Raw genomic sequence first — 22,575 nt, forward strand, 5'->3', positions numbered from 1 at the left:
CCATAACTACGCTCTGGAAATACCATGGGCATAGGGGGAGGGGCACCATCACGACATGCCCAAACATGGCTTAAACCACACCAGGGGCTGCTGATTCTTTACTTTTCTCTTACTTCCAGGACTCTACTCTTCGGAAGGCCTGTTCGGCAGTTCAATTGCTGCACAAATGATGCAAGGACCAGGGAAGCAGACAAGCCATGCCGCATTACGGAAATCCCAGGTGGTCTCTATCACGAGCAGTATACCTGTTTCGCATACTATTCCGCAGCTTGCCCCTGGAGCAGACATGTTAAATAGTCCAACTTTTCGTTTATCGCATTACTTGTATCGTTCTGCTTTGATGGCAGCTATTTTTAATAAACAATGCATAGCTTTTGTCTATTTTTTGCATTATCTTTTTATAAATAAATGTTCCTTAACGACATGTTGCACCCGTACAACTTGGTACGGCCAAAATACGCCAGGGGCTTTTAGCACCCCTCAATATGGTGTGAGAAGTCCGAACACTTTCACAAGTGCGGCACCCCGAACTTATAGCACTATATGCATCGGCTCTGAATCATGTCTTGGGTCAATAGTTGGGTTTGCCCGGCTCCTATGTTTTTGTGCCTTACGTTCCGCTATATCGGCTAAGGTAGCACTAGGAGAACCACTGCAATTGTGCCCCAGTTGAGCTGGGCCGAGCACCTCAGTGGAGAAAGCTAAAACTGACTGTCATGATGAAGTGAGAGCTGGTCGCTGTTCGAGAGGTTTTTTCGAGTCCCTAAAGACTTATGCCGCTTAAGGCGAAGAGTCGGCTCTGTCCGGCCAAGGCGTGGATAGCGCCCCGAACTCGGTCTTCCGAATACTAGGGGCTTCGAAGAAATTTAAAATTATAGAATTCTATGGCTAAGTGAGAGTGTTCACGCATTATAGTCCGATTGCCTCGTTCGTTGGGCTGAGCGCCTCCCTCGAAGGACCCAAATATGGGAAAAAGAGCGCCCAGGTTTATCCCCGAACACCCCAGCACTAGCGGCAAGGGGGCAGAAGCCGACAACTCGCCATCTCTTAGTATTGATAAACAGCCGCACAGAAGGTAATATTTTAAATTCAAGAAGCATTGCTCAGCACATATGAACAAGTTTTCAGCGCACAGGACAAACACGAGCGATTTTTACTCAAAAATTACATCCCTAGTACATTCATCCGCCACAAGGCGGGCACCCTTCAGAACATCCTTATAGTAATTTTCGGGCTTGCGATGCTCTTTCCCCGCTGGTGGCCTATCCTTCAAAAGCTTCTCCGCATCCAGCCTGCCCCAGTGCACCTTAGCACGGGCAAAGGCCCTACAGGCACCTTCAATATAGATGGAGCGCTTGATGACTTCGAGCCTTGGACAGGCCTCCACCAGCCGCCGCACCTGCCCAAAATAGCTCCCAGGCAGTGCCTCTCCAGGCCACAGCCGAACTAGGAGGCCCTTCATGGCCTGTTCGGCCGCCTTGTGGAGCTCGACCAGTTGCTTCAGCTGGTCGCTCAGGGGCACGGGGTGTCCGGCCTCAGCATACTGAGACCAGAACACCTTCTTCGTCGAGCTGCCCTCCTCAGCTCGATAGAATGCGGCGGCATCGGATACACTCCGGGGAAGATCTGCAAATGCCCCTGGAGAGCTCCGGATTCGGGTAAGTATCAAGTAACTCACGTTTACGTGTATACTTTGCATAAAGAATGCCTTATCTGCCGCTATCCTCTTCACCTCATCCAACTCCTGGAGGGTCTTCTGGGATTCGGTCTTGGCAGACTTGGCATTTTCAATAGCCGCCGCGAGCTCGGACGCTCGCGTCTTTGAGTCAAGCTCCAAACTCTCATGTTTCTTCATGAGAACCTGGAGCTCTTGCCGCACCTTGCCAACCTCGGCCTCATACCTCTCCCGCTCGGTGCGCTCTGCGGCCGCAATCTTCTCGGCCTCGAGCAGCGCTTGCTTAAGGGTCGCCACCTCAGATGTGGCCCCTACAATAGCCATGTTAATCCTGTCATTTCTTGCAATTGCACCTTTTTTATATATACATATTCAACCAAGGTATTTCTTACCTTCATTGTCCTCGAGCTGCTTCTTGGCACGCTCGAGCTCTTGCTCGGACCTTTCGAGGTCCTGCTTTAGCGTGTCCACTTCCGCAGTCAGTGCGGCGGACGCAAGCAGAGTAGCCTGCACATGCATATTGACTCATTTTTGTTAGACTCCTGCGAATTCTGTTTGATCCTCTATTCGGCTTTTCTTCCCGAACGCCAAACAGAGCATCAGGGGCTACTGTCCATGCGGTACTATTATTTACACTTTCTTTACTTACCTCGAAGCCTGTTAAAAGGCTAGTACAAGCTTCAGTCAGTCTGTTTTTTGCGGACTGAACCTTCTGGACCACGCACTCATAATAGCGCGGTGCTCCTCGTCGATGGAGGCGCCTTGGAGCGCCTCCAGCATATTGTGCGGCGCCTCCGGTTGGACGGAGGCCGCCGGCACGGTGGACTTGCTCCTCTTGGAAGGAGGTCCCCCACCGGACTCCGGAACCTTTGAAGGTTCTGGAGCGGTGTCCGGCCTAGAGCCGGACTTGGAGCCCTGGGGGGTTTCATCCCCCTTACTCCTGGAGTCCGGGAGGTCGCCTCGCGGCGCCTCCAGGACCACCTCCTCCCGGATTGGAACCTGTTGGGACAACACTTCGGTGTCGTCCATAGGGCGGGGGAGGAAGCCGTCGGAAGTGAGTTCACGTCCGACGAGTCCAGTGAGCCGCTCGATGACGCGTCGAGACGGTCTTTGGGTGGGCTGCATAAACACATTTGACATAAGGGAAAGTTGTGCAATAAACGAATACTATGAATTACTCCGGTATCCGGATACTTACGATTTTGCCAGGGGCTTGGCCCTGGGCTGCCACTCGTCTCCGCCGTCATTGGTGTCGCTTGAGTAGTCCGGAGGAAGGGTTTTCCCCTTCTTGGACCCTCCGGCCTCCTCAGAGAGGGCGGCCTTCCTTTTCTTCTCTCCTCCCGCTGGAGGGGGAGAGGTTTCTTCTTCTTCCTCCTCGTCTTCGCGAGAGGAAGGTGCTTCGGGACCGTCGAATGATGAATCCGACACCTCCTGGCGCCGGGCGCTCTTTTGAGTCCCTGTGGCCCTTTTCGTGGCCTTCTTCTCCGGCACCACATAGGGCGCCAGAACCAGCAGCCTCGCCAAGCGAGCGTCCGCTGGGCCTTCGGGCAAAGGGGCCGGACAGTTGATCTGTACGGACGTCACCTGCCAATCCTGTCAGAGGAAAGGGAGCTTAGATCCCGCATAGAGTCAAACTATGGAAAACTGATACCCTGTAAAAGGAAAAAATAGCTTACCGCGAGCGCGTGACGCTGCACGCTGAATCTGCGATCCTCGGTAGCGGATGCAGGAGCCTCGGCGTCCTTGAAAAGCATCCTCCAGGCATCTTAGTACATCGTGTCGAAGAGCCTGTTTAGAGTTTGATGCTGTGCTGGGTCGAACTCCCACAGATTGAAGGCCCGTTGTTGACACAGGAGGATCTGGCGGATGAGCATAACCTGGACTACGTTGACAAGCTTGAGCTTCTTGTCCACCAGGGTTTGGATGCATGTTTGGAGTCCGGTCAGCTCTCCTTTTTTAGCCCAAGACAGGCCTGTCACCTTCCAGGAGGTGAGCCGCGTAGGGGGGCCGGATCGAAACTCAGGGGGTGCGGCCCATTCAGCGTCACGCGGCTCGGTGACGTAAAACCACCATGATTGCCACCCCTTCAGGGTCTCCACAAAGGAGCCCTCGAGCCACAGGACGTTGGCCATCTTGCCAACCATGGCACCGCCGCACTCCGCCTGGCTGCTGCGCACCACCTTTGGCTTGACGTTGAAAGTCTTAAGACATAGGCCGAAATGGGGGCGGATGCGGAGGAACGCCTCGCACACGACGATGAACGCCGAGATGTTGAGGACGAAGTTCGGGGCTAGATCGTGGAAATCTAGGCCGTAGTAGAACATGAGCCCCCGGACAAATGGATGCAGAGGGAAGCCCAGTCCGCGGAGGAAATGGGGGAGGAAACCACCCTCTCATGGGGCCCGGGAGTGGGGATGAGCTGCCCCTTTTCGGGAAGCCGGTGCGCGATGTCGCTAGCCAGATATCCGGCCTTCCTCAGCTTTTTGATGTGTCCCTCCGTGATGGAGGAGACCATCCACTTGCCTCCCGCTCCGGACATGACAAGAGAAGGTTGAGGTGGTAGTGTGGACTTGGGCGCTGGAGCTCGAGTGCGCAAGAGTGGATAGGCAAAGGAGGAAGAAGGCGTGGGTGAAAAGGTGGATCCTTATCCCCTTATATGGGTGGACGCAACTACGTGTCCCCACCAGCCTGGTAAAACTCGCTTATCTCCAAGCGGTGTAATCAATGGCGCGGTTGGGTTACCCACGCCCATATTGATGAAAATCCCGGAATAAAGGGACACAATCTCTGCTTTAACAAGACGTGCCAAGGAAACCGCCTCGCATAACGCGCTAATATGGGACAGTAAAACAGTTCGAATAAAAGCTTGGCCGTGGTGTGATGTCACACTACGGAGTACGTCAGCAGATTAGATTTGTGTAAATATTATTCTCTCTATGGCAATATGTGGAAACTTATTTTGCAGAGCCGGACACTATCTTTGTTCAAAATCTTCTATGAAGTACTTGGAGGAGGAACCCGCCTTGCAATGCCGAAGACAATCTGCGCGCCAGACTCGTCGTCATTGAAGCCTGGTTCAGGGGCTACTGAGGGAGTCCTAGATTAGGGGGTGTTCGGATAGCCGAACTATACCTTCAGCCGGACTCCTGGACTATGAAGATACAAGATTGAAGACTCCGTCCCGTGTCTGGAAGGGACTTTCCTTGGTGTGGAAGGCAAGCTTGGCGATACGGATGTTCAGATCTCCTACCATTGTAACCGACTCTATGTAACCCTAACCATCTCCGGTGTCTATATAAACCAGAGGGTTTTAGTCCGTAGGACAACATACACATCAACAATCATACCATAGGCTAGCTTCTAGGGTTTAGCCTCTCTGATCTCGTGGTAGATCTACTCTTGTACTACCCATATCATCAATATTAATCAAGCAGTACATAGGGTTTTACCTCCATCGAGAGGGCCCGAACCTGGGTAAAACTTCGTGTCCCTTGCCTCCTGTTACCATCCGGCCTAGACGCACAGTTCGGGACCCCCTACCCGAGATCCGCCGGTTTTGACACCGACAACACACCTATGACGTCGCTCTCCCTGCTCCTACTTTCTTTGACTTTCAGGCAAAAGGGAGATATGTTATAACCAGGGAGGAGGCGACCGAGTATGAGAGGAGGGCAGAAGCAGCTCGCCTCCAAGCTGCATCTCATCAGGCAATTGCCGCTGCATCTCAGTACGACCCCAGCTACAACTTTGATCCATGGGCATAGACCAACTTAGGCCAAAAGCCTAAGCTTGGGGGAGTACGTATCTCTCACCAGCATTACATTCATGTTCACACACTCATGCCAGTTGTCGATGCTCATACTTTTTCATTGTATCATCCATGCTAGTTTATTTTTATTTTCTAGCTTTCTTCACGTGTGTTTGAAAAACCTTAAGAAAAACCAAAAAATAGTTGTAGCTTTTAGTTAGTTTACTTTCCATGCCTATAGTAGTAGTAATGAAAAAGAAAACCCAAAAAGATTCTCGTTCTTCTTTTGCTTGTTGGGAGCTTTCCCGTGTAAATAGTTTTGTTCCTTTTCTTTCCTTTGGGGGTCGAGAGGAGAAGACCATAATGAAAATGTTGAGTGGCTCTTATATGCATTATTGTTGATCTAACAAAGAGCCCATATTACCTTGTCTTCTTTCTTGAATTAAATGCTTGCAGATTCCAGCTTAGTCCAATGCACGTGCACTATTATTATTATCCACATCGATCGTTCGTGCAAGTGAAAGGCAGTAATGATGATTATATGATGAACTTATTGAGATGTGGAAAGCTGGTATGAACTCGACCTCTCTTGTTTTTTTAAATATGATTAGTCCATCATTCCTGATTCAGCCTATTATGAAAGAAACATATTTGCAATGGCAATAAGAGATTGTAGTTGCTTATGCTATGCTTAATTAGCTAGGAGTTTATAATGGTTTACCTTGCGTGGCAACATGCTATTGAAATGGTTGTGATGTGGTATGATAGGGTGGTATCCTCTTTTGAATGATTGAAGTGGCTTGACTTGGAACATGTTCACGCATGTAGTTGAAACAAAATCAACATAGCCTCCATGATATTTATGTTCATGGTGCATTATATCCTACTCATGCTTGCATTCGGTGTTGATTAATTTTAATGCACGTTCATGGCTGTTGTCGCTCTCTAGCTAGTCGCTTCCCTGTCTTTTTCTAGCCTTCACTTGTACTAAGCGGGAATACTGCTTGTCCATCCAATTCCATAAACCCCAAAGTTATTCCATATGAGTCCACCATACCTACCTACATACGGTATCTACCTACCATTCCAAGTAAATTTGTATGTGCCAAACTCTAAACCTTAAAATAAACATTTTGTTTTGTATGCTCGAATAGCTCATGTATCAACTAGGGCTGTCTGTATCCTCCATGCTGGGCGGGTTATTCTCAAGAGGAGTGGACTCCGCTCTTCATTCACGAGAAAATGGCTGGTCACCGGGATGCCCAGTCCCATGCTCAAATTAAATCAAAATAATTGCAAACAAAACTCCCCTAGGATTGTTGTTAGTTGGAGGCACCCGTTGTTTCGGGCAAGCCATGGATTAATGCTTGTTGGTGGTGGGGGAGTATAAACTTTACCATTCTGCTTGGGAACCACCTATAATGTTTGTAGCATGGAAGATATCGAGATCTCTCGGTTGTTATGTTGACAATGAAAGTATACTGCTCAAAATATTATTCATATTTATTTCAAAATCGAGCTCTGGCACCTCTACAAATCCCTGCTTCCCTCTACGAATGGCATATCTATTAACTTTTATGTTGAGTCATCATCCTCTTATTTAAATGCACCAGTTGGAGAGCACCGCTGTCATTTGCATCAATTACTGTTAGTTTACATTGAGTATGACTGTGACTGGATCTCTTTTACCATGAATTACAATGTCTAGTCAGTCCTTGATCTTTAAAGGTGCTCTGTATTTATGTTTTGTGTTCTCAGAAAGGGCTAGCGAGATACCATCTTGTTATATCATATCATGATTGTTTTGAGAAAGTGTTGTAATCCGAGATTTGTTATTATTGCTCGCTAGCTGATTATGCCATTGATATGAGTAAACATGAGACCTAAATGTTATTGTGAATATGGTTAGTTCATAATCTTTGCTGAAAACTTGATTGCTTGCTTTACATATTTACAACAACAAGAGCAAACAGAGTTTGTAAAAGTTTTTATTTATCACTTTCAGTTTATCAACTGAATTGCTTGAGGACAAGCAAAGGTTTAAGCTTGGGGGAGTTGATACGTCTCCGTCGCATCTAATTTTCCAGACACTTTTTCCCTTGTTTTGGACTCTAGCTTGCATGATTTGAATGGAACTAACCCGGACTGACGCTGTTTTCAGCAGAATTGCCATGGTGTTATTTTTGTGCAGAAATAAAAGTTCTCGGAATTACCTAAAAATCAACGGAGATTATTTTTGGAATACATAAAAAATACTGGAAGGAGAATCCACATCAGGGGGCCCACACCCTGTCCACGAGGGTGGGGGGCACGCCTACCCCCCTGGGTGCACCCCCTGCCTTGTGGGCCCCCTAACGCTCCACCGACGTCCACCTTGACTCCATATATTCACTTTCAGGGAGAAAAAAATCAAGGAGAAGGATTCATCACGTTTTACGATACGGAGCCCCGCCAAGCCCTAAACTCTCTCGGGAGGGCTGATCTGGAGTCCGTTCGGGGCTCCGAAGAGGGGAATCTGTCGCCATCGTCATCATTAACCTTCCTCCATCACCAATTTCATGATGCTCACCGTCGTGTGCGAGTAATTCCATCGTAGGCTTGCTGGACGGTGATGGGTTGGATGAGATTTATCATGTAATCAAGTTAGTTTTGTTAGGGTTTGATCCCTAGTATCCACTATGTTTTGAGATTGATGTTGCTATGACTTTGCTATGCTTAATGCTTGTCACTAGGGCCCGAGTGCCATGATTTCAGATCTGAACCTATTATGTTTTCATGAATATATGTGAGTTCTTGATCCTATCTTGCAAGTATATAGTCACCTGTTATGTGTTATGATCCATTCACCCCGAAGTGACAAGAATCAGGACCATTACCGGTGATGACCGTAGTTTGAGGAGTTCATGTATTCACTATGTGTTAATGCTTTGGTCCGGTACTCTATTAAAAGGAGGCCTTAATATCCCTTAGTTTCCAATAGGACCCCGCTGCCACGGGAGGGTAGGACAAAAGATGTCATGCAAGTTCTTTTCCATAAGCATGTATGACTATATTCGGAATACATGCCTACATTACATTAATGAACTGGAGCTAGTTCTGTGTCACCCTATGTTATAAATGTTGCATGATCGATCGCATCTGACATAATTCTCCATCACCGATCCAATGCCTACGAGCTTTTCATATATTGTTCTTCGCTTATTTACTTTTTCGTTGGTACTGTTAACATCACTATAAAACCAAAAAAATTACTTTTGCTACCGTTACCACTACTATCATATTACTTTGCTACTAAAAACCTTGCTGCAGATATTAAGTTTCCAGGTGTGGTTGAATTGACAACTCAGCTGCTAATACTTTAGAATATTCTTTGGCTCCGCTTGTGTCGAATCAATAAATTTGGGTTGAATACTTTACCCTCGAAAAATGTTGCGATCTCCTATACTTGTGGGTTATCATGCCGCACAGCCCGAACTCAAACCAGAGTTCGTGGCAGATCTTGTTCGAATTTGCAGTTCCGAGCAGCTCCCAATCTTGGTTGCGGGTGATTCAACTTTATTAGAAGAAGAGAGGAAAAAAACAATGATAATTTTGATGGTAGGTGGTCGTTCATGTTTAATACAATTATTGAAAGCTTGGATCTTAGAGAGATAGAGCTTTCAGGTAGAAAATTCACCTGGGCTAATACCTTGCCAAACCCGACATTTGAAAAGCTGGATCGAGTCCTCGCGAGCGTTGAGTGGGAACAGAAATTTCCCTTGGTAACAGTCCAGGCACTGTCGCGTAGAATATCTGATCACACACCTTTATTGGTTGACTCTGGTGAGGCAACCCACATGGGGAACAAAAATTCCTTTTCTTTCGAATTGGCATGGTTTGAAAGAGAAGGCTTCTTGGATCTGATAGCCATGGAATGGGCTGACGATGCAGGAGGTATGACTTCAGTTGAGCGATGGCAGAATAAGATAAGGCACTTGAGAAGTTTCTTGCGTGGGTGGGCTAAGCATCTTAGTGGGATTTATAAGGTTTAAAAGGATAGGTTCCTTACACTTATTCAGTCCCTAGATTTAAAAGCCGAGTCCACACTTCTAGAGACCACGGAGCTTCATGCTAAATTAGATGCGGAGATGAGATTGAAAGAACTTCTCCGTGAAGAGGAATTGAAGTGGGCACTGCGAGCTAAGGTTCGCAAAGTTGTCCAGGGGGACACGAACACTCAATTCTTCCACATGATCACCAATGGCAAGCACAGAAAGAAAAAATCTTTTAGCTTGAGCAAGACGAAGGAACGATTTTAGGACAGGAAAACCTAAAATTATACATAACCGAATATTACAAGCAGCTGTTTGGGCCTCCAGAGATAATTGTGTATCCCTGGATGAGTCTAGGATTGAGGATGTTCCTCAACTTACTGCTAATAAGAACGATATTTTGACTGCCCCATTTTCGGAGAAAGAGGTGTTTGAAGCTATTTCACAGATGAAAAATAATAAGGCACCAGGGCCGGATGGATTCCCGGTGGAGTTTTATAAAAAGTGCTGGCATATTATTAAGGGGGATTTGATACTGATGTTCCATGATTTATTCTCTGGACAACTTCAGTTGTTTCACTTGAATTTTGGAACGATAACTCTACTTCCTAAGAAAACAGAGGCTGTGAGAATCGAGCAGTTCAGGCCGATCTATCTTCTTAACGTTAGTTTCAAAATTTTCACCAAGGTAGGGACTAATAGGCTCACACAGATTGCGCATTCTGTGGTGCAGTGGTCCCAAACTGCTTTCATGCCGGACAGAAACATCCTAGAAGGAGTTGTGGTCCTACATGAAATGCTCCACGAAATTCACACGAAAAAACTTGATGGAGTTGTCTTCAAGGTGGATTTTGAGAAAGCGTACGATAAAGTAAAATGGCCTTTTCTTCAACAGGTATTGCATATGAAAGGTTTTGATCCAGCCTGGCGTTGCCAAGTAGGATCTTTCACGCAAAAAGGGAGTGTTGGAATTAAAGTGAACGATGACATAGGTCATTATTTCCAGACACATAAGGGCCGGAGACAAGGTGATCCGATGTCTCCTATATTGTTCAACATTGTAGTCGATATGTTGGCAATTCTAATAGGAAGGGCTAAGGAGGCTGGTCAGATAGGTGGACTGGTGGCTCATCTAGTTGATGGAGGTGTGTCTATCCTACAGTACACCAATCATACTATCATCTTTATGGAGCATGACTTGGCAAAAGTGAGAAACATGAAGCTGGTATTATGCTTATTTGAACAATTGACCAGGTTAAAGATTAACTTTCATAAAAGCGAGTTGTTCTGCTTTGGAAGGGCCAATGAGGAACAAGAGCCTTATAGGCAATTGTTTGGGTGCGAATTGGGGGCTTTACCTTTTACGTATTTAGGTATACCAATTCATCATCGTAAGCTAACAAATAGAGAATGGAAGTGCATTGAGGATCGATTTGAGAAGAAACTGAGCTGCTGGAAGGGCAAGCTCATGTCATACGGAGGCTGATTAATTCTTATTAATTCATTTCTCACGAGTATGCCTATGTTTCTCTTGTCGTTTTTCGAGGTTCCAGTTGGAGTTAGGAAAAGGCTGGACTTCTATCGATCCCGATATTTCTGGCAGAGTGATGAACTAAGACAAAAATATAGACTCACCAAATGGGATATTATTTGTAGACCAAAAGACCAAGGGGGTCTTGGCATTGAAAATCTTGAAGTCAAAAACAGATGTCTTCTCAGCAAGTGGCTATCTAAGTTATCTGTTGAGACGGAGGCCACATGGGCGCAGATTCTCCGTAGTAAGTACCTCCACTCCAAAACTTTGTCCCAGGTGACAGCGAGGCCGACAGACTCGCCTTTTTGGAAAGGGCTGATGAGAGTAAAATCCGCCTTTTTCAATAGGACATAGTTTATAATCAGAAATTACACTACCACGTGATTCTGGGAGGATACTTGGCTAGGGGAAACACCCCTTGCGCTGCAATATCCGTCTCTCTATAGTATTGTTCAACAAACAGATGCTTTTGTTGCAACAGTACTTCAGGCCATCCCTCTCAATATTCAATTCAGGAGGACACTTGTCGGAAATCATTGGGAAGCTTGGCTCCATTTAGTGAGTATACTGATGGAGGTCCAGCTGTCTCAACAGCCCGATCAGTTCCGCTGGAAGCTTACTAGGACTGGAGAGTTCATAGTTAAATCGATGTATCTCGATGTTATCAATTCTAACTCCATTCCTAGTTCCAAATATGTTTGGAAAGTCAAAGTTCCTTTGAAAGTTAAGGTGTTTATGTGGTTTGTCCATAAACAAGTCATTTTAACTAAGGACAATCTGATAAAGCGTAACTGGACATGACCTACTAGATGCAGTTTTTGTGATCGGGATGAAACTATCAAACACCTTTTTCTTGACTGCTCGTTGGCAAAAGTTCTATGGCGGACGGTACATATAGCCTTTAACATTACTCCTCCGAATTCTGTCAGCACGTTATTTGGGACGTGGCTTAACGGGATAGAGTCCGAAACAACAGGACACATTTGAGTAGGAGCATGTGCTTTATTGTGGGCAGTCTGGAACTGCAGAAATGATTTGGTTTTTAACAGAACAACAAATATTCATTTTTTGCAGGTTATCTTCCGAGCCACTGCGTTGATCCGTATGTGGTCGCTACTCACTCCGACGGAGGCCAGGGAGCGTTTGGTTAATGGATCTATCCGGTGGGAGATGGTAGCATGGGATATTTTCAACCGGTTTGGATGGCGGTCATGTAATAGGATAGGCAATTAGTTTCCCTATCTTTCTTTTACTAGTCGGTTGTGGCTTCATGTCTACTTTTATTTGGCTCTCTGTGAGCTTTTCTTTGCTTTCGTTGAGACTTCATGACCTTTGTTGAACCTTTTTGATATTTAATTAAGTTGGCCGTATGCATCGTTATGATGGAGAGGCCGGGGTGATCCCCCTTTTTGAAAAAAAGAAAGTCATGATAAATCAAAGTTCAATTAATCAAATTACTTAAGAACTCCCACTTAGATAGACATCCCTCTAATCATCTAAGTGATCATGTGATCCATATCAACTAAACCATGTCTGATCATCACGTGAGATGGAGTAGTTTTCAATATTGAACATCACTATGTTGATAATATCTACTATATGATTCATGCTCGACCTTTCGGTCTTAGTGTTCCGAGGCCATATCTGCATATGCTAGGCTCGTCAAGTTTAACCCGAGTATTCCGTGTGTGCAAAACTGGCTTGCACCCATTGTATGTGAACATAGAGCTTATCACACCGATCATCACGTGGTGTCTCGGCACGACGAACTGTAGCAACAGTGCATAGTCTGGGAGAACACTTATACCTTGAAATTAAGTGAGAGATCATCTTATAATGCTACCGTTGAACTAAGAAAAATAAGATGCATAAAGGATAAACATTACATGCAATCAAATATAAGTTACATGATATGGCCATCATCATTTTGTGCCTTTGATCTCCATCTCCAAAGAACCATCATGATCACCATCGTCACCAGCTTGACACCTTGATCTCCATCGAAGCATCATTGTCGTCTCGCCAACTATTGCTTCTACGACTATCGCTACCACTTAGTAGTAAAGTAAAGCAATTACATGGCAATTTCATTTCATACAATAAAGCAACAACCGTATAGCTCCTGCCAGTTGCCGATAACTCTGCTACAAAACATGATCATCTCATACAATAAAATTTAGCATCATGTCTTGACCATATCACATCACAACTTGCCCTGCTGATACGTCTCCAACGTATCTATAATTTTGGATTGTTCCATGCTATTATATTATCTGTTTTGGATGTTAATGGGCTTTATTTTACACTTTTATATTATTTTAGGGACTAACCCACTAACCCAAGGCACAGTGCAAATTTGCTATTTTTTACCTATTTCAATGTTTCACAGAGAAGGAATATCAAACGGAATCCAAACGGAATGAAACCTTCGGTAGAGTTATTTTTGGAACAAACGTGATCCAGAGGACTTGGAATGGACGTCAAGAAACAAACAAGGAGTCCACGAGGTAGGGGGCGCGCCTACCCCCTAGGTGCGCCTACCCCCTGGGCGCGCCCTCCCCCCTCGTGGGCCCCTCCTGGCTCAACCGACCTACTTCTTCCTCCTATATATACTCATATACCCTGAAAACATCCAGGAGCACCATGAAACCCTATTTCCACCGCCACAACCTTCTATACCCAAGAGATCCCATCTTGGGGCCTTTTCTGGAGCTCCACCGAAGGGGGCATCAATCACGGAGGGCCTCTACATCAATTCCATGGCTCCTCCGATGATGTGTGAGTAGTTTACTTCAGACCTTCGGGTCCATAGTTATTAGCTAGGTGTCATCTTGTCTCTCTTTGGATCTAAATACAAAGTTCTCCTCGATCTTCTTGGAGATCTATTTGATGTAACTCTTTTTGCGGTGTGTTTGTCGAGATCCGATGAATTGTGGGTTTATGATCATGTCTATCTATGAACAATATTTGATTCTTCTCTGAAATCTTTTATGTATGATTGGTTATCTTTGCAAGTCTCTTCGAATTATTAGTTTGGTTTGGCCTACTAGATTGATCTTTCTTGGAATGGGAGAAGTGCTTAGCTTTGGGTTCAATCTTGTGATGCTCGATCCCAGTGACAGAAAGGGAAATGACATGTAGCCATTGAGGATAAAAAGATGGGGTTTATATCATATTGCTTGAGTTTATCCCTCTACATCATGTCATCTTACCTAATGCGTTAATCTGTTCTTATGAACTTAATACTCTAGATGCATGCTGGATAGCGATCGATGTGTGGAGTAATAGTAGTAGATGCAGGCAGGAGTCGGTCTACTTGTCACGGACGTGATGCCTATATACATGATCATGCCTAGATATTCTCATAATTATTCGCTTTTCTATCAATTGCTCGACAGTAGTTTGTTCACCCACCGTAATACTTATGCTATCTTGAGAGAAGCCACTAGTGAAACCTATGGCCCCCGGGTCTATTCTCCATTATATTTATCACCCGTCAACAAGCTATTTCTATTACCTTTTATTTTGCAATCTTTACTTTTAATCTTTATCATAAAAATACCAAAATATTATCTTATCATCTCTATCAGATCTCATTCTCATAAGTGGCTATGAAGGGATTGACAACCCCTTTATCACGTTGGTTGCGAGGTTCTTATTTGTTTGTGTAGGTACGTGGGACTTGCGTGTGGCCTCCTACTGGATTAATACCTTGGTTCTCAAAAACCGAGGGAAATACTTATGCTACTTTGCTGCATCATGATACGTCTCTAACTTATCTACTTTTCCAAACACTTTTGCCCTTGTTTTGGACTCTAACTTGCATGATTTGAATGGAACTAACCCGGACTGGCGCTGTTTTCAGCAGAATTGCCATGGTGTTATTTTTGTGCAGAAATAAAAGTTCTCAGAATGACCTGAAAATCAACTTAGATTATTTTTGGAATATATAAAAAATACTGGAAGAAGAATCCACGTCAGGGGGCCCACACCCTGTCCACGAGGGTGGGGGGCGGCCTACCCCCCTGGGCGCACCCCCTGCTTCGTGGGCCCCCTGACGCTCCACCGACTTCAACTCCAACTCCATATATTCATGTTTGGGGAGAAAAAAATCAGAGAGAAGGATTCATCGCGTTTTACGATACGGAGCCGCCGCCAAGCCCTAAACACTCTCGGGAGGGCTGATCTGGAGTCCGTTCGGGGCTCCGGAGAGGGGAATCCGTCGTCATCGTCATCATCAACCTTCCTCCATCACCAATTCCATGATGCTCACCACCGTGCATGAGTAATTCCATCGTAGGCTTGCTGGACAGTGATGGGTTGGATGAGATTTATCATGTAATCGAGTTAGTTTTGTTAGGGTTTGATCCCTAATATCCATTATGTTTTGAGATTGATGTTGCTATGACTTTGCTATGCTTAATGCTTGTCACTAGGGCCCGAGTGCCATGATTTCAAATCTGAACCTATTATGTTTTCATGAATATATGTGAGTTCTTGATCCTATCTTGCAAGTCTATAGTCACCTACTATGTGTTATGATCCGGCAACCCCGAAGTGACAATAATCGGGACCACTCCCGGTGATTACCGTAGTTTGAGGAGTTCATGTATTCACTATGTGTTAATGCTTTGGTCCGGTACTCTATTTTAAAAGGAGGCCTTAATATCCCTTAGTTTGCAATAGGACCCCGCTACCACGGGAGGGTAGGACAAAAGATGTCATGCAAGTTCTTTTCCATAAGCACGTATGACTATATTCGGAATACATGCCTACCTTACATTGATGAACTAGAGCTAGTTCTGTGTCACCCTATGTTATAACTGTTGCATGATCGATCGCATCCGACATAATTCTCCATCACCGATCCAATGGCTACGAGCTTTCCATATATTGTTCTTCGCTTATTTAATTTTCAGTTTCTACTGTTACAATCACTACGAAACCCAAAAATATTACTTTTGCTACCGTTACCACTGAATCATATTACTTTGCCACTAAACACTTTGCTGCAGATATTAAGCTTCCAGGTGTGGTTGAATTGACAACTCAGCTGCTAATACTTGAGAATATTCTTTGGCTCCCCTTGTGTCAAATCAATAAATTTAGGTTGAATACTCTACCCTCGAAAACTGTTGCGATCCCCTATACTTGTGGGTTATCAAGACCATTTTCTGGCGCCGTTGCCGGGGAGCATAGCTCTATTCTTTGAGTCACTTGGGATTTATATCTGCTAGTCACTATGAGGAACTTGAAAGACGAAAGAACTAATATTTTTGCCTCAACTACGAGGGGAGGTAAGGAACTGTCATCTAGCTCTGCACTTGATTCACCTTCTATTTTGAGTAAGCTTGCAACACCTAAACCTGCTTCTGCTATTAATTCTGATATGTCGTATGTTATTGATGATGCCACTTCTGCTATGCATGATACTTATGATGAAACTACTTCTATGCTTGATACTACTGTGCCACTTGGTGAATTTCTTGATGAACAACTTACTAGGGCTAGAGAGAATGAAATTATTGAAACTGATAATATTGATGAAAGTGACGATGAAGATTCTCCCCGTAGATATGAATTGCCAGTTGTTCCTGAGGGTTATGTTATGGATGAAGAAACTGCTACAGACTTTCTTGCCTGCAATGATAGAAGTGATCTAAAGAAACTATTAGCTAAGCTAAAAGAAAAATCTCTGAATGCTAGAATGAAATATGATCCTGCTTATTCTACTTCACCTATCTTTATTACTGATAAGGATTATGATTTCTCTGTCGATCCTGAGATAATCACTTTGGTTGAATCCGATCCTTTTTATGCCTATGAATCTGAAACTGTTGTGGCACATCTTACTAAATTAAATGATATAGCTACCCTGTTCACTAATGATGAGAAAACTCGCTACTATTATATCCTTAAATTATTTCCGTTCTCATTAAAGGGTGATATGTCTCCGTCGTATCTACCTTTTCAAACACTTTTGCCCTTGTTTTGGACTCTAACTTGCATGATTTGAATGGAACTAACCCGGACTGACGCTGTTTTCAGCAGAATTGCCATGGTGTTATTTATGTGTAGAAACAAAAGTTCTTAGACTGACCTGAAACTTTACAGAGACTATTTTTGGAAATAATAGAAAATCCTGGCAAAAGATCAAGACTAGGGGGCCCACACCCTAGCCATGAGGGTGGGGGGCGCGCCCCCTACCTCGTGGGCCCCCTAGAGCTCCTCCGACCTCAACTCCAACTCTACATATTCACTTTCGGGGAGAAAAAAATCAAAGAGAAGGATTCATCGCGTTTTACGATATGGAGCCGCTGCCAAGCCCTAAAACCTCTCGGGAGGGCTGATCTGGAGTCCGTTCGGGGCTCCGGAGAGGGGAATCCATCGCCGTCGTCATCATGAACCATCCTCCATCACCAATTTCATGATGCTCACCGCCGTGCGTGAGTAATTCCATCGTAGGCTTGCTGGACGGTGATGGGTTGGATGAGATTTATCATGTAATCGAGTTAGTTTTGTTAGGGTTTGATCCCTAGTATCCATTATGTTCCGAGATTGATGTTGCTATGACTTTGCTATGCTTAATGCTTGTCACTAGGGCCCGAGTGCCATGATTTCAGATCTGAACCTATTATGTTTTCATGAATATATGTGAGTTCTTGATCTTATCTTGCAAGTCTATAGTCACCTACTATGTGTTATGATCCGGCAACCCGGAAGTGACAATAATCGGGACCACTCCCGGTGATGACCATAGTTTGAGGAGTTCATGTATTCACTATGTGTTAATGCTTTGGTCTGGTACTCTATTAAAAGGTGGCCTTAATATCCCTTAGTTTCCGCTAGGACCCCGCTGCCACGGGAGGGTAGGACAAAAGATGTCATGCAAGTTCTTTTCCATAAGCACGTATGACTATATTCAGAATACATGCCTACATTACATTGATGAATTGGAGCTAATTCTGTGTCACCCTAGGTTATGACTGTTACATGATGAACCGCATCCGGCATAATTGTCTATCACCGATCCATTGCCTATGAGCTTTCCATATATTGTTCTTCGCTTATTTACTTTAACGTTGCTATTGCTATAATCACTACAAAACACAGAAAACATTACTTTTGTTATCATTACCTTTTGCTATCGTTACCACTACTATCATATTACTTGGCTACTAAATACTTTGCTACAGATATTAAGTTTCCAGGTGTGGTTGAATTGACAACTCAACTGCTAATACTTGAGAATATTCTTTGGCTCCCCTTGTGTCGAATCAATAAATTTGGGTTGAATACTCTACCCTCTAAAACTGTTGCGATCCCCTATACTTGTGGGTTATCAAGACTATTTTCTGGCACCGTTGCCGGGGAGCATAGCTCTATTCTTTGAGTCACTTGGGATTTATATCTGCTTATCATTATGAAGAACTTGAGAGATCCAAAAACCAAGATTTATCCCTCAACTACGAGGGGAGGTAAGGAACTGCCATCTAGCTTTGCACTTGATTCACCTTCTATTTTGAGTAAGCTTGCGACACCTAAACTTGCTCCTGCTATTGATTCTGATATGTCGCATGTTATTGATGATGCCACTTCTGCTATGCATGATACTTATGATGAAACTACTTCTATGCTTGATACTACTATGCCACTTGGTGAATTTCTTGATGAACAACTTGCTAGGGCTAGAGAGAATGAAATTATTGAAACTGATAATATTGATGAAAGTGATGATGAAGACTCTCCCCCTAATAAATATGAATTGCCTGTTGGTCCTGAGGGTTATGTTATGGATGAAGAAGCTACTAGAGCTATTTTAGCTTGTAATGATAGATATGATCTAAAGAGGTTATTAGCTAAATGGAAGCAGCAATCCCTTAATGCTAGAATGAAACCTGACACTGCTTTTTCTACTTCACCTATCCGTGTTACTGATAAGGATTATGAATTCTCTGTTGATCCTGATATAATTACTTTGGTTGAATCTGATCCTTTTTATGGCTATGAATCTGAAACTGTTGTGGAACATCTTACTAAATTAAATGATATAGCCACCCTGTTCACTAATGATGAGAGAATTCGTTACTTTTATATCCTTAAAATATTTCCGTTCTCATTAAAGGGTGATGCTAAGATATGGTTTAATTCTCTTGATCCTAGTTGTGTGCATAGTCCCCAGGATATGATTTACTACTTCTCTGCTAAATATTTCCTTGCTCATAAGAAACAAGCTGCTTTAAGGGATATATATAATTTTGTGCAAATTAAAGAAGAGAGTCTCCCACAAGCTTGGGGGGCTTCTCAAGTTACTTAATGCTTAGCCTGATCATCCTCTTAAGAAAAATGAAATACTTGATATCTTTTATAATGGACTAACCGATGCTTCCAGAGATTACCTGGATAGTTGTGATGGTTCTGTTTTTAGGGAAAGAACACCGGATGAAGCTATAATTCTATTAAATAATATGTTGACTAATGAAAATAATTGGACACTTCCTGAGCCTATTCCTAAACCAACTCTGAAGAAGAGAGGTGTTCTATTTCTCAGTCCTGGAGATATGCAAGAGGCAAAGAAATCCATGAAAGAAAAGGGTATTAAAGCTGAAGACGTTAAGAATTTACCTCCTATTTAAGAAATACATGGTCTTAATTTACCGCCTGTCGAAGAAATGCATAATTTTAATCCATCTCCTATTGAAGAAATACATGGTCTTGATAACCCGACACAGGTAGTAAAGGTAAATTCTCTCTATAGATATGATAAAGCTGAAATCCCATTTACTAAGTTTGCTAGCCCATGCTTAGATCAGTTTGATAAATTTATAGTTAAGCAAGAAGACTTCAATGCTTATTTTGGCAGAGAATTAAAACACAGTGCTGATATGCTTAAATACTTGGGTGATTATATGGCTAATGTCAAAGGTGAACTTAAACTAATTAGTAAACATGCTTCTATGGTTACCACTCAAGTAGAACATGTACTTAAAGCTCAAAATGATTTGCTCAATGAATTGAATAGTAAGAATAATGATTTTGCTGTTAGAGTGGCTACTAGAACTGGTAAAATGACTCAGGAACCTTTGTATCCTGAAGGCCACCCTAAGAGAATTGAACAAGATTCTCAGGGAAATAATATAGATGCACCTAGTCCTTCTAAAAGGAAGAAAAAGAAGAATGACAGGACTTTGCATGCTTCTAGTGAACCTATTACTGAAACACCTGAGAATCCAAATGATATTTCTATTTCTGATGCTGAAACACAATCTGGTAATGAACCTGAAACTAGTGATAATGTTAATGATAATGTTCATGTTGATGCTCAACCTAGCAATGATAATGATATAGAAATTGAACCTGCTGTTGATCTTGATAACCCACAATCAAAGAATCAACATTATGATAAGAGAGACTTTGTTGCTAGGAAACATGGTAAAGAAAGAGAACCATGGGTTCAGAAACCCATGCCTTTTCCTCCCAAACCATCCAAGAAAAAGGATGATGAGGATTTTGAGCGCTTTGCTAAAATGATCAGACCTATCTTTTTGCGTATGCGACTAACTGACATGCTTAAACTGAATCCTTATGCTAAGTACATGAAAGAAATTGTTACTAATAAAAGAAAGATACCAGAAGCTGAAATTTCCACCATGCTTGCTAATTATACTTTTAAGGGTGGAATACCAAAGAAACTTGGAGATCCAGGAGTACCCACTATACCATGCTCCATTAAAACAAACTATGTTAAAACTGCTTTATGTGATCTTGGAGCCGGTGTTAGTGTTATGCCTCTCTCTTTATATCGTAGACTTGATTTGAATAAGTTGACACCTACTGAAATATCTTTGCAAATGGCTGATAAATCAACTGCTATACCTGTCGGTATTTGTGAGGATGTGCCTGTTGTGGTTGCAAACATTACTATTTTAACGGACTTTGTTATTCTTGATATTCCTGAGGACGATAGTATGTCTATTATTCTTGGAAGACCCTTTTTGAATACTGCAGGGGCTGTTATTGATTGCAACAAAGGAAATGTCACTTCTCATGTTAACGGTAATGAGCATACGGTACACTTTCCAAGGAAACAACCTCAAGTCCACAGTATTAATTCTATTGGAAAAAATCCATCAATTATTTTTGGAGGTTTTGAATTTCCTCTTCCTACTGTCAAGAAGAAATATGATATTCTTATTGTTGGGGATGTGCATATCCCGTTGAGGTAACCTAGTGTTATTCTAAAATTCTCCGGTTCCATGTTATTCGGAATGAGTTTGTTAACAAGACTTGATCAACCTTGTTAACGGATTCCTTTTGATGATCATGAGATGGATGAATTTAGAAAACACAACTCTCTGTACCCTCCTTTTACTTTCTGTTATTTATATTAAATAAAATAAAAATAGTATTTTCTGTCTGTTATCTGAATTATCCGTGCAATATAAAAATACCCCGAAAATAAAAGTTCTCCAAATGCCCTGAAATTTAAATATGATTTTTTTCTGGAATATTTGAGAATATTTGGCACTGAGAACATAGCAGGGGGCATAAACCTGGCCATGAGGGTGGAGGACGCGCCCTACCCCCTAGGGGCGCCCCCTGCCTCGTGGGCCCATGATGGCCCTCCTCCACTTATTCCTGCACCCACACACTCCTTCTTCTTCCCACAAACACCATTATCCAGCTCAAACCCGAGTCCAAGCTCATTTTGCTGCCATTTTCGATCTCCTTGCTCAAAGCACCTCTCACAAAACTGCTTGGGGGGATTGTTCCTTGGAATGTGACTCCTCCATTGGTCCAATTAGTTTTTGTTCTAGTGCTTTATTCATTGCATATTTTTGCTGCTTAGGTGACCCTGTTCTTGAGCTTGCATGTCAAATTTATATGGTTCCAAGTAGTTTTAATGCATGATATAGGCTCTAGGCACTTGTAGGAGTAGTTGCTATCGATTTTGTTGAGTTTGGTTCACTTTTATTTTGAAGTTACTAAAAATTTCAGAATTTTTCAGAAAATAATGAAGATATTTTTGAGGGGCTCATCGAGCCGAAGCTCGAAGGAAAAGAAAAATGAAGAAGCAAAGAAGCCCAAATATAAAACGCGTCGCACCGCGGAGGTTAGGCCATGTGAATGGCCCTCCGATGATTTCTTGAGAGCAACCGGGATTTATGAGGATTTTTATGAATTGGCTAAGAATGCAGGCCTCACCGACTTCCTCCGCGACCAATGCGAACAGTATCTCTTACTCACCAATACTTTTGTGCAAAACTTCTACTATTGTGCAAAACTTTTACAAACTCTGTTTGCTCTTGTTGTTCTAAATATGTAAAGCCAACATTCAAGTTTTCAGCAAAGATTATAACTAACCACATTCACAAGAACGCATAGGTCTCAAGTTTACTCATATCAATGGCATAATCAACTAGCGAGGCATAATAATAAATCTCGGATGACAACACTTTCTCAAAACAATCATAATATGATATAACAAGGTGGTATCTCGCTAGCCCTTTCTGAGACCGCAAAACATAAATGCAGAGCACCTTTAAAGACCAAGGACTGACTAGACATTGTAATTCATGGTAAAAGA

This window comes from Triticum dicoccoides, chromosome 1A (assembly GCF_002162155.2).
Source record: "Triticum dicoccoides isolate Atlit2015 ecotype Zavitan chromosome 1A, WEW_v2.0, whole genome shotgun sequence".
NCBI lineage: Eukaryota > Viridiplantae > Streptophyta > Magnoliopsida > Poales > Poaceae > Triticum > Triticum dicoccoides.